The sequence below is a fragment of the Amphiprion ocellaris genome, chromosome 10 (assembly GCF_022539595.1).
Source record: "Amphiprion ocellaris isolate individual 3 ecotype Okinawa chromosome 10, ASM2253959v1, whole genome shotgun sequence".
Lineage (NCBI taxonomy): Eukaryota > Metazoa > Chordata > Actinopteri > Pomacentridae > Amphiprion > Amphiprion ocellaris.
This window is the reverse complement of record NC_072775.1, coordinates 28,239,446-28,252,328: the sequence shown is the minus strand read 5'-3', so window position 1 is coordinate 28,252,328 and position 12,883 is coordinate 28,239,446. Positions and strand designations below refer to the sequence as shown.

At 37.1% G+C, this 12,883-nt stretch overlaps 1 protein-coding gene across 1 annotated transcript in view; it reads right to left on the bottom strand.

Annotated features, from left to right (window-relative positions):
* LOC111573211 (zinc finger protein GLIS1-like) overlaps nt 1-4,585 on the bottom strand; it is a 110,065-nt gene extending 105,480 nt beyond the window's left edge. Inside the window, exon 1 of the mRNA XM_023277246.3 lies at nt 4,431-4,585. The gene's annotated coding sequence lies outside the window, so the exon portion shown is untranslated. The remainder of the gene's footprint in view (nt 1-4,430) is intronic.
* Between the last annotated feature and the right edge of the window lie 8,298 nt (nt 4,586-12,883).

Here is a 12,883-nt window from a genome sequence, read left to right as displayed (position 1 = left end):
GAGTTTACGTGGGTTAAATCAATGACCAGAGAGGGATTCTGACAGAAATCAAAAGTTAATTGTTAAATTTCTTGCTTTCGTAATTTGTTTGAGACCATCAGTTGGGCGGTGTTTAGGTGTAGTTGTTGGTATACCACAAATAGCCCCATTAAACTACTACAGTAATCCATTTATGGCAGGAATCCCTTAACTAGGCAAAGAGAAACAACAGCCAATCATTTCTTGAAGAAAAGACGAACAGTGAGTCTGGAGAATTTCAAAAAAATGTAAAGTTTCCTCCAATTACCGCTGTGACAAAACACATTCTCGTAAAGCAGAACCAAGAGTTCCCTCCACTGCTAAAGTTAATCAGAGCCTCAAAAACCAACAATTAACAGTAACTCAGATTAGAGCTGACGTCAGTGTTTCCCAGAGTTCCAGCAGCAGACACAATTCAGCATCAGCTGTTGGAAAGGGATTCATGGTGGAACTGCTGCAAAGAAACGACGACCGAAGGAAACCAAGAAGAAGAAGAGAACTGTTCAAAGCAAGACACAAAATAAATGAATGAATTACTTCCCACAAGTAAATGAACATGACTGACTGTGATAATGGCCTTAAAAATGCTCCACTCAAAGAAAACATCCCTGTAGAGAAAATCGCTTGGTTTCAATTTGGATAAATCTGACATATGAGCATATAATTTTACTCTATTTCAGGTAATTTTTGGTCTCACTCCTGTCTGAGCTGCTGCATTGCCATAACTAAGTGGAGACTAGAAGGTTCTCTGTGCACAAGTGACTAGCTTAGCCTGCATGTGAGGTGCTTCTGGAACATTGCTAAATTATACTGTCAATAAGCAGAATTTGGCAAATGAAGTGTTTTGGGCACAGTTTGATTCATGTTTTGCTACCAAGAGATGCACTGAACTCTTGATTATTTTAAGCTATATTTTGATGCAAATATTTTGTACATTAGCAAGAGTGTAGCACTACTTGGAAGTGAAAGTGGTGCTCTTGTTTGTTTGAATGTAATTTTGACCTTAAGTCAATAGATAATTGCAATATAATAGCTATAATCCGTGAATCAGGGAGGATTGGTTGTGATTTTGCGGGTTAGGGAGGTTTGCTGGTGCCACTATTGGAGACTTATTCCATTTAACCAGAACAGCTACCACAACATTGTGCCATTCAATCTGGTTTGGCTTACTGGGACCATCATTAGTTTTTCAGTAGGACACTGAGCCAGAACCTCCTCCACACTCTGTTTGACCAAGAGGCAGAGTGATGGAGTGCTGCATCAGATGACCTCCACAGTCATCCAACCTAAACCCAGCTGAGATATTCAGGATGAGTTGGAGTGCAGAGTGAAAGAAAAGCAGCCAAAAACTGCTCAGCATATGTGGGAACTCCTTCAAGACTGGTGGAAAAAATCGAACTCCTTCAAGACTGGTGGAAAAGCTTTAGGTGTCAACCTCATGAAGCTGCCTGAGAAAATGAAGAGTGTTTATACTTTTTTTTGGTTCCCTAAATGTGTTATTTCTTAGTTCTGACGTCTTCAGTTCTGTTCTACAATGTACAATAGTAAAAAAAATCCTTGACTAAGTAAAGGTCTGGTCTGGGGGACGGCATGGCTCAGTGGGTAGAGTGGCTGTCTTGTAACTGGAGGGTTGCCGGTTCAATCCTCGCCTAGAGAGCTAATGTCGAGGTGTCCCTGAGCAAGACACCAAACCCCTAACTGCTCCTGATGGGTTGTGGTTAGCGCCTTGCATAGCAGCTTCTGCCATCAGTGTGTGAATGTGATGTATAATGTAAAGCGCTTTGGATATTGTTTCCGGCATAGTAAAGCGCTATATAAATATTTACTATTTTTTCTAGTAAATGTTAGAAATTTGTTAAAAATGGCATCAGCGTTCATTGGAGCTCAAATTAACATATTCTAATAACTTTTATTATCGGAGTATCTGTCAACAACCACAAAATTAGTGTCATAGAAAACTAGCAAATATTCACGAGATTAGTTTTTTTGGCATTTATGCCTAAAATAACACTTGAATGATGATATTGTGCAATTTTTTTGATCAACAAGGTTGCCTAATTTTAAAACATAACTACACAGCAAAAATAAATAAATAAAAATAAATCAGTAAAAATCGCTGGAAAGTACATTTGTAATGCATTTTTTCTGGCATCATTGTGTCCAGAAAAAATACATTAAAAATAGTCAAATAATGTTTAGAAACTGTAAAAATGGTAAGAAGAGAGACAAATACCAGAGAAATACCTAAATTTTTAGCTGATTTAATTAGGTAAAACAGTGTAATTTCATGGTCATTCACTAAGAAGACAAAAGCACTGTTTGTAAAAATACACATTTTTGATGTGGACATTATGTAGGCTACAGCTTTGATCTGTTTTTTTGTTGGTTTCTTTGTTTTTGTTAGAGTCAAGGCATAAATTAATACTTTTTACATCCAATATAAAAGATATATCCGTAATTCAACAAAATAGGGAATACTGTAAAATTACAGTTTAATTAATTTCTCATTTATTAATTTTTCTTTCAAACAACAGCAACTTCATGAAAAACAACAGTGTAGTTTTGCAGTTCAACGGTGGAAAAGAACATATAACTATTTCTACAAATACAGATTTGTGACGTGGAAATCCGTTACAGTTTTGGTCTGTTTTTTATGGATAACATTTAAATGAATATTTTCTAATATTTGACTAGGTATTATATGCAATTTAACAAAGCAGGTAAAAAAATATATATAATGGTGAGCAAATAATTAGTAAAAGTAGTCATTTCTACAATGTAATCGTTGCTGTCAAAGTCAAATTTATTCATGAAGCACATTCAGGTCTGAAAACTGAAGCTAATGCAGAGGAAACTTAAACCTTCATTCTTTCTAACAGCCACCAGGACACGAGACTCCTCTGGGTGCACAAAGAAGTTAGATTGCATAGAAGTCTATGAGAAAATTACTCTACTTCTGACTTGATTTGTTTTCTCAGTAAGCATGTTTCTGATGAGTTCATGGTCTCAATTGTTAGTTTCAAATCTAGTTCAATACAGCATGATGTTTGTTTTGTAAGTTATGGTCCTATTTAGTGGAAAATGGACGATGACGTTGGGTGTGTTTTAGGGTGAGGCTACCTTGTGATTGAAAAGTTCACCGCTCACTTTTTCTATCTGGTTTCAAAAGAACAAAATGGCAACAGAAAAACGGAAAACTTGAGGCTTCAAAACGGGAACCTTATGGTGGCTGTGTCCATCTTTTATATACAGTCACAGTAAGCTGCTTGTACTCCAGCCACGGGTCGTTGTTCGGGGGGGAGGACGACCCCTTGGGAGTTAAAACCGACCATATGTTGCAACCGAATGTCACATTTTGAATCCATTGCTTACATTTTTGAAAGTCATCAATAGATAAACAGTCCACTAAAACTGAAATGCTTTTGTTATTTTCTTCCCCTGGCGTGAAACTGCAGCGAACATACAGTACGACTGCCAGGCCAAACAAATATTTTAGGTTGAAACAAACCTTGGCCCGCTGCTGCTGCTTCCCACTCGTAGCACCATGCTCCATTTGAACAAACAATCCAAGCATCTGGCGAAATAATCAGTGAGTCATTGGTATAGATCAACAACCTGATCAACCTCCCAAAGGGTCATTAATGCAATTCTGCCAAACAAGTCTTGTTTATTGCCCTTTTAATAGCCTTATATATAACATTAAATGAGGTAAATAGTAAAAATTAACCGCCTCGACCCTCACTGCACACGCCAACAAGGCCTGAGAGTTTAAACTCGGCAGCTCAAGCTCCATCCATGTTGGTGATACCAGGAGACTAATGATTAAAACAAGCCTCCTCGTCTGTTTGACTCTCAGCGAGCCTGATTTCCACCCCCTGCGCAGCACTTTTCATTCCAGCTACATTACATAAATCAGCGGACTGCCGAGGAGTGGAAATGAAGAGTCCCATAAGTAATAAGAGGGAAAAATATCACCAGGCACCATTCTGCTATGAGCTCACTACGGTGTATAGCTGCCTCTGTATTAATTGCCTTCTTGAAATCCTTGTTGCACAATCAAAACAAGTTCTTGTGTAAAACAATAGTATGGAGGTAAAATTAGACTTCACAATAAAACTTCCTAGCAGCAGTGTGAGAAGCAGTTTCTCCTTGTTTGTCATCATTTCACATTCCATATTTACATCCACCAAACAAGTCATGTCCATTTACAGCAACAAAAACTAGTTAATCCTCCATCGTGCTGTCACAAGGAAACAAGTGATATTAGAGGATTTAAAACGTTTTCTGTAAACTTTCGCGTCTAACAGAGAACATAAACAGCGCAGTAGGGTGTTAAACTCGCTGACAGAGCTGTGAGAGACGCCAAAAGTCGGTTTCGGTGCAGTAAACTGCTGTTATCAGCTCTTTCTTACCGTTACTGTCGGTGGATCTACTCAGCTGCTCCTGACAAGCTCTCTGCTGCCTCGCGGTCTTCTTCTGCTGCAGCTGCACGCGGAATGGACTTCCCACCGCTCACGAGCTGCATCTGCCGTGCTGCGCACGCACACGCACGAGACCTTTTTTAAGATCCAGAATTGATAATATTTATTTGGAAAAGTCGCCGCTATTATATTAATACTGTTTTTTAAGCATCTGCTCTGTAGTATTGTGTCTCAGTATTAGAATATTTCAGCAAATGTAGGCTATATATATTTATATCTCCACGAACTTGTAAAGACTGCGCATGTCATGGCAGTCTTAAGTTTCGAATTTTAAAATCTGCTCTGTAGTATTACGTTTCAGTATTGTAAAATAGTTAAGGCCTTTGTATGTGCCATGATTTAGACATGGCACGGTTTTAGTAGATAAAAGAGTGAACTGTTGAGGTTTGATTATTATTCATTCATTGAACAGGTGTTTAATGAAATACAATAAACTGCCATTAATGATCTGAGCCAGTGTTGCTCTTATAAAATGTTTTATACATATTTGTTCACAAGTCAAAGTCATCAAACCATCTCCTGATGTGGATCTTCAGGTATAAGATGATTTATTGTACAAAAAATGTTTACTGTTAACATGTTTGCGAGTATTTCCTGCACTCCTGTGTCGTTGCGTTAAAGTGAGCAGAAGTCACATTGTGTAAAACATCATCTATTGATTGTTAACACCTGCTGCTCACTGGTCAAAGCAAGACGTTACACCTAAAATAGCTCCAGCTCCAGATGTTTGCAAGAAAGACCATAAATCACTTCAGACAAATTAATCTCCCAAACCAATCCATAATAAAGAGTTTTATGGCTCTTTCCCTGCGTATGGTTTACCACTTTCCTACATAATAACTGACAGTGACTTAATATCGAGCGTCACTTCACTTCATGATATTTTTATTTCCAGCTGTTTCCCTGTAATTTTGTGCTCGGTGTGTTCGAGGTGCACAGTTCTGACCTTACACTGACCATATTCTGGTTTTCTGGTTTGCACAGCTTCCACCGGCATCTTTGTCATCGCCAGCTCTGTTTACTTTAAACCGAAGTAAAAATTAATGACGCACGTCTCATCATCGCCAGCTCCGAGTCGCAGGAGGTAGTCTTCTCCCTTGTTGCTCCCACATTTGTACACATCTGGGCCGTCCTCGCACAGCTAAGACTGACAGAAATACACATAGGGCGCAAGCAAGCAGAGCAACCTTCCATCTGTGTGTGTGATTGTACGTTAAAAATGCAAGTCAGAGCTTCACTTTTGATTTCCGAGATGATGCATGGGACTGTAAACAAGTCTTCTGGGACGCTGCTCCAAACAGAGCCAGATGGACAAAAAACTATTCACAAAGGAACATATTCTCCGTGAAAAATTGGGACATGGGTTTTTCATCGGCTAATTAGATCCAGAAAGCAGCTGGTATTAGTCTCTTCTGATTGCTGCCCTTTCTCCAAAGTCATTCAGAAATCTCGACGATTGAAGACGTGGCTCACATAAAGCATTAATCCAGTATAAACTGGGCATCCTTTAATGATCTGAGGCTCATTTTCATCTCAGCCAATGATGACACTGAAATTACAGTTTGTAGAGTGAAATGAGAACTTAAATTTACAAGACTTTTTTGATGAAAGGTTTTGTGTTTTGTAAAAGTTATTAAAAGATTCTGCAGACATTCTGATTTTATTACCTGGAGGGTGGGACCCACTGAGAGGCTGCAAGATCGATGAAAGAGGTCTAAATGTGATGAAAAACAAAGGAAATAAGACACAAAAAGAAAACTTTGCATGAGCAAAAATATTTTTTTCTCTTACTACACAAATGAAAATTTCTTAGTTTTTTTCACTTTTCTCAGATTTTTCTTTACATTTAATTTGAAATGCTGATAATTTTACCTCTTTTGGCTTCTAATTTTTTTTTATTAGTCCTAGTTAAAGACGTATAGGTATAAAAAATTATTGTCTGATGAAAGGAAAAGACATGTTCAATCTGTGACAAGGGTTAGGAGGCAATATGGCCTAATTTTTAAGCCAAAAATGTTTGGGAAACACGGCGATAAAATGACAAAAAGAAAATGAACTGGTGTAATAATAGCACAATTGCAATTGCCTTGTAATTTGAACTTCCTTTGTAAGACAAACTCGCATAGTCCTGTCACACAAATTAGATTATCTTTTTTTTTTTTTTTTTTTTTTTTTTTACATTTTGACAGCTTTACTTTTATTGTGAAATGCTGATGATTTTACCTCTTTTGGCCTCTAAAAGCATCCTATTTGTCCTAGTTGGAAACATTTCAGTGGAGAACATCGTTGTTTGCTGAATGACAAGGCATGTAAAATGTGACAAAAGTTAGGGAGGCGGCTTCATCTGTAAGCCAAAAAGGTTAGGAAACCCTGTCATAAAGTGAAAATAATTCAAATAAAACAGCTGTAATTAATAACACAATGGCATTTCTCTTGTAATACAAACTCCTTCATGAAGACAAAATTCCAAATTTCTGTTACACAAATGAAATGATCTCTGTTGTTTTGCACTTTTCTTTAAATTATTTTTACTTTTACTGTGAAATACTGATAGTTTTTCCTATTTGGGCCTCTAAAAACATCCTATCAACTTTAGTCAAAAACATTTAAGTAGAGAAGATCTTTGTTTGGTGAATGACAAAGTTATATACAAGCGCTTAAAAGAGTTGATAGGGCTTCATTTTTAAGACTTACAAGCCAAAAAGTGAAGCCCTGGCAGCTGGGTCAGAGCCTTAGAGTCTCCCATAGTCACGAGAACCCTGTTGAGCTGGGCCAGGTACTGGATGACCATCACCTCATTAGAGCAAGGAACCGCCTCATTTTGGTTCATATTTCCACATAGAGTTTTTCTTCTGGAACACAGCTGAGACATCAAATACTCCATTTGTCTTATTCCTTCTGGGACGATCTCTTGAGGGAGCCCATGTATTACCTCTTCATGTAGCAACTTTATGTCGCAACGTCTTTAATGAATACCAGAGTTTCTGGGGAAATAATTCTTAAGCAGTAATATAGAGAAACTTCATTGCCGAAGGGTTGCTCTTCCTTTGGTTTCAGCAAAGAGTCGACCTTTTCAATGATGCCGTGTATCGACTCTGCTCTAGAGAAAATGCGGAAAATTGAGGCCTTAGCAAACTGCCTGGTGAAAACGTCTTAATTTTTCCGAGAACTCCAGTTAGAGGAAGCTTCTCACTAGCTTTGGAACTCGCTGATTTTTCTTCTGTACTGAGAAGTTCTTCCATTACTGACTGGCTGATGTCTTCAGACACTTCCTTGGTTTGGTCATGTAGCAGACAATGATTCCACTTGCCATCACTTATCACATATTACATATCTGGTTCCCTTGGTTACCGGATATGACGTGGGTGCACTCTTCCGGGCCCCTGCAGACTTGGGGTGTGCACCCCTACTTTGCGGTCTCAGTCTGCTGTGCCTAGTCTCCGTGGTAAGTCAACCAGTATAAGCTCTGCTAGAAAAATGCTAATTAAGTTTAACCTCCGTACTGAATAATTTCTTTTGTGTTTTTAGCATTCTAAGTCTCAGTCTGCCGTGTCCAGTCTCCCTGCGTTATCTGGAGTTTACCACGTGCGCAACTGTGAGAGAAAAAAGTCAGTGTGTTTTATCAGCTCCTGCAAATAAACAGCAGATTTGGTGCCAAAGGAGAACATGCTCAGTGCTTGATTGTCCACACAATGCAAGATAGAGAGAGTATACAACCGCTACTCTCAGAAATGTTCATCACATCGTAATTAATGTGTCATATTAACAGTCAGTGGCTCCATCAGTTCATCCACTGCTTTATGAATGACAACTTGTGGTATGTTGGACATCAAGCTGTCCCTTAGATTTAAGGTAGGAATATCAAGGAGTTTTGGTATCCTTGGTGTTCCCTCTAGTTCTTCCAGATCTTCAGTGTTCTGTAATTCCTCTTTGGGCAGTATGACTTGGTGTTCTGGAGCTCAAGTTGTGTCATTGTTTGTTCCATTTTGTGAGCAAACAAACTATATCACTGAGCCTCTTCGCAGGGGTTGTATATTGTTTGAACACATCCTCATCATAGGACATGTTGGAAGATGGAGAATTTACATTTTTCGTGACTTCTTCCACAAAGGTTTTGGGAAGGGTTTTCGCCAGATTGGACGCAATTTGTACCTCTGTCAGTTCAAATGCATTGGTTTCAAGCAATGTTCTCAGTGACTTGGTGCAATGAGCAATGATCTATGAGCTCCAAGAGAAGCTCAGCCAGCAGTACTTTTTCAAAGTCAGGAGAACCAGATGCCAACAACCTCTGGATCTGTGGTTCCACACAATCCAAATATGATATCCAAAGTTTCCACGCTTATATCTGATTCCATTTGTTTGCTCGTGGTGATTTGTTTGAGTGTTAACTGTTGGTATAGTTCGTTGGCTTTCTCTCGACTTTGTCCCAGTTTTCTCTCCAGGTTTGTCAATGGAACTCGCAGTAATCAGATGAACCGAAAAGTGGAAACTGATGCTGTCTGACCCCTATTTAAATGCAGTTTTTAATGCATTACGTCACAAAATGAAGGGCTCTGACATCATGTATCAAAGAAACTAACCGTTCAGTCAGCCCGGTCCCCTACCAGAAACTGTCACTTAGCAACTGTTGGTATACAGCAGCAGCACCATTCAGCAGGAAAAACTGCAAACGTCTCGTCCACTGAAACAAATTATTATTATTATTATTATTATTATTATTATTATTATTATTATTATTAATAATAATAATAATAATAATAATAATAATAATAATAATAATAATAATAATAATAATAATAATAATAATAATAATAATAATAATAACAATAATAATAATAATAAAAATACTAAAATGAAGTGAGAGTCTGTGAGAGTCTGTTCCACACATCGACCATTTCTTGAGTAGCTGCGTATCGGAGAGAAACTGGACAAACAGCTGTTTGCTACACTTCTGCCGATATATTCCAACAAATCAACAAATGGAGAGAAAATAATCGTCAGATTTTTACAAAGATCAGATGGAGAAACATTTCTGTTTCACTTTCAGTATGAGTCAGAACTACTGTACATCCAGTCAAATCTGAGTTTTTTTCCCACATTTCATTAGTTCCACATTTAATCAACAATATCCGTCCTGAAACACCAGACAGAGTCTTTCCTCTGAGTTTATTGAATACCTGAAGCATCATACAACAAAAGAGATTCTTCTTAGTTAGTTTAAAACATGTTCATGCCATTTTGGACAAGTTGCTGTTATTTTTGGACAAATCATGCCATTTTTACCAAATTTGTGGTCATTGTGGACATCTTTATCTCATTGTAGACTCATTTTGAATCATTTTGGACAAATTCAGAGGTGTTTTGAACCTATTCAAAGTCATTCTGGATCAATTTTGGACCATTTTGGACAGGTTTATGTCAACATGGACAAATGTCGAGTAATTTTTGAAATGTATGATTTTCGACAAATTCTGAGCTTGCACTAAATTTTTAAAAAATGTCCAAATTGGCAGACACCCTTCCAAAATTATTTGAATGTTTTACAAGATCACATGAAATTGGTTTCAAAGTAGTGTCCAAAATAACAAAATCTTTCCCACAACTGCTCAAAAGGTGTCCCAAATGACACAAACTTGTCCAAAATATTTTTGTCTGTAGTGTCTTCATCAAGACACTGGAGATATTGATTCTTAAAATGGTTTTCCAGCTGAGATGTCTTCTTTAAGGGTTGAAATAGAAAAAAATGCATCTTTCTGTTCCACAAATGAAAAAAATCTGTGTTTTGGACTTTTCCCAGATGTTTCTTGATTTTTACAGTGAAATACTGATAATTTCACCTATACTGGCCTCTGAAAACATGTCATTTCTCTTACTGGAAAACATTTTAGTAGAGATCATTATTGTTTGGTGGATGACAGAAGACATACGCAATCTGTGACAAGAGATTATGAAGAAATATGGCTTCATTTTTAAATCTTACAAGCCAAAATGGTTGGGAAACACTGTCATACAAGACTTAACAGTTGTAATTAATTGTGGAATTGCGTTTCATTAAGGTGTGCTGGATTCAGGGTCCTGCTGGGTTTACCTGTGTCCACACCTGTACAACAGATGTCCTCAGTGAGTACCTGCCTCTGTAGATCACCTGACTTTTTTATGTCACCTTCCTGCACACCTGTTACTCATATACTCACTATTATATGTGTCATAGGGTTGTTGCATTGACCCTATTTCCTAAATGCGTTATTTATGTGTGTTTAAAAACCCCATTAGGTTCCAGAAACATCTCATCTGTCACTATATGGAAGAGCCTCTCCAACAACCTTCATCTTCTCGTTATAAACACAACTTTATCTGTGCATGAATCTCTGCAGGAGATCAGAACAGCTGCTGCTGCCAAAACCCCACATTATCCTAATGCACCGTTATTTTACATAAAGGCTTTTTGTTTCAGGCTGGAGAGAACAAAAGCTCACAGCTGCATGTGTCTTACATTTTGTAGTCTGACAGAATGTTTGCATACTTCATGAGGACACACAGTAATCAGTATTCAGAGTGTAACTTACCGTGTACAGGACGGTGTTCTTGCTCATTATTTCTACAGAGTTCCTCTTAGCAGTAGTGACGCAAGGTCACACATTTGTTTATATAACACAACTGGAAAGGTTATAATATCTTGACCCCTGCCACATTTAGCTGTTTCACATTATTCCCAGTATCACCAGTTATTTATTTTTATACTCACACTGCCACCTCCTGGTCAGCTGTAGTAACAAACCAGAGTTCTGTTTCTTTATTTTCACAGCCACCAATATTTAAATTAACATGATTTTATCACAATAATCAGTTAAATCAGTCAGAAAAATTAAAATATGTTAGCTCAGCAGTTATTATCATTACTATTGTTGTTGTTGTTGTTATAATCAAGGGGTTCCATCCAGAAAGTGGTCTTCTAGTTTATCCAAAGTTGCAAGAAATTCCAGCCTTTTTTTTATATGATTTTAATAAAATATAAACTGTATTTTATAAGGTTTTTCCATATTTGATAGTATAAGGTTTTGCAGACATTATCACTTAATCACCTGTAGGATAAATAGGGCCCAATACATAGTTGCAAGCTAAATCTAGTAAGTTCAAAATAGCAAAAATATGACTTTATTCAAGTTTTCAGTGTTAAAGTCTATAACTTACATTTATTTTGTAAGGCAAAATTAGATATTTCTATTACTTAAATCAAATTACATCTATGTTTTCCTGCTTTTTCAATTTTTTGCTTTACTTTTAGAGTTGAATCATTTTAGTTGAAAATATCTTTGTTAGGTGAACTGCTCAGAACTATAAGATATGCAAGCTGTGATTAAAGGTCATAAGCAGACAAATTTAAAGTTTCTGTGGCTGAAATGAGTGTCTGAATATCTCCATTGATTAATAGCCTTTAGTAAGATTTTAAAAACATATTTCTGATAAAAGAATTACACAATATCAAATGTTTTTAAACTAGTTTCTGATCTTTTTGTTTCCTGTTTTATTGAAATACTGCTAGTTTTACCTCTTCAGGCCTCTAAAAATGTCGTTTTATTCTCTGTAGGGAAGATTTTAGTATGAAACAACATTGTTTAGTGAATCACAAAGTGAAGTGGTTGGGAGAACACGTGGATTCTTTTTATACAGAAATAAAGGCTGAATTATAGGCAGGTAAATTTATAAAGCTTCTTTGCTTCAATGAGAATCAGTAATGTTGCCGTGTAACAGGTGTTTTCTTTCTTTCTTTCTTTCTTTCTTTGTTAAATTGACGTTTTTTTTTTTAAAGTACAGGCTGTGTGGGTAGTGTAAACATTTGTGAAAATGACAGAAAAACACGGTATAAAATGTAAATTAATCACAGCTGCAAAGATGACTCATAGGCTGATTGGCATTAAATCACTAGCTACAACAAATCTGAGCACTAATATGTGATCAACTGAACAAAAACCTACATACATGTATTTAGAGCATTCATCAGTGGCTCGTTAAAACATGACAATTGCTGCGCAAATGATATGTAGAGAAATAAACGTGCCTTTTAAAAAATTTATAACATATTCTTGTTTTATTCGGTTTAGCAAAGAAGTAAGACGTAAAAAAATGTGTTTGTGATTTTAAAGTGCTAATTTACGACTGCTTAAAAACGTGTTCGCTCGTTTGTTGAAAGTAACGTTAAAAGCAAGAAAAATACGAATCAAAGCCGAAATCTTTGCAGGCTTTATTGTGAAGGCGGACGGACTGGTTTTCAAAGACAACAAGCGAGTATGTTTTAAAAAACAGCGTATTCCGGATCAATCGGTGTTCTGTATATAGGGGAAAAGATACCGACTCCGCCCGTCCGGACAGCGCAGTAGTGCACA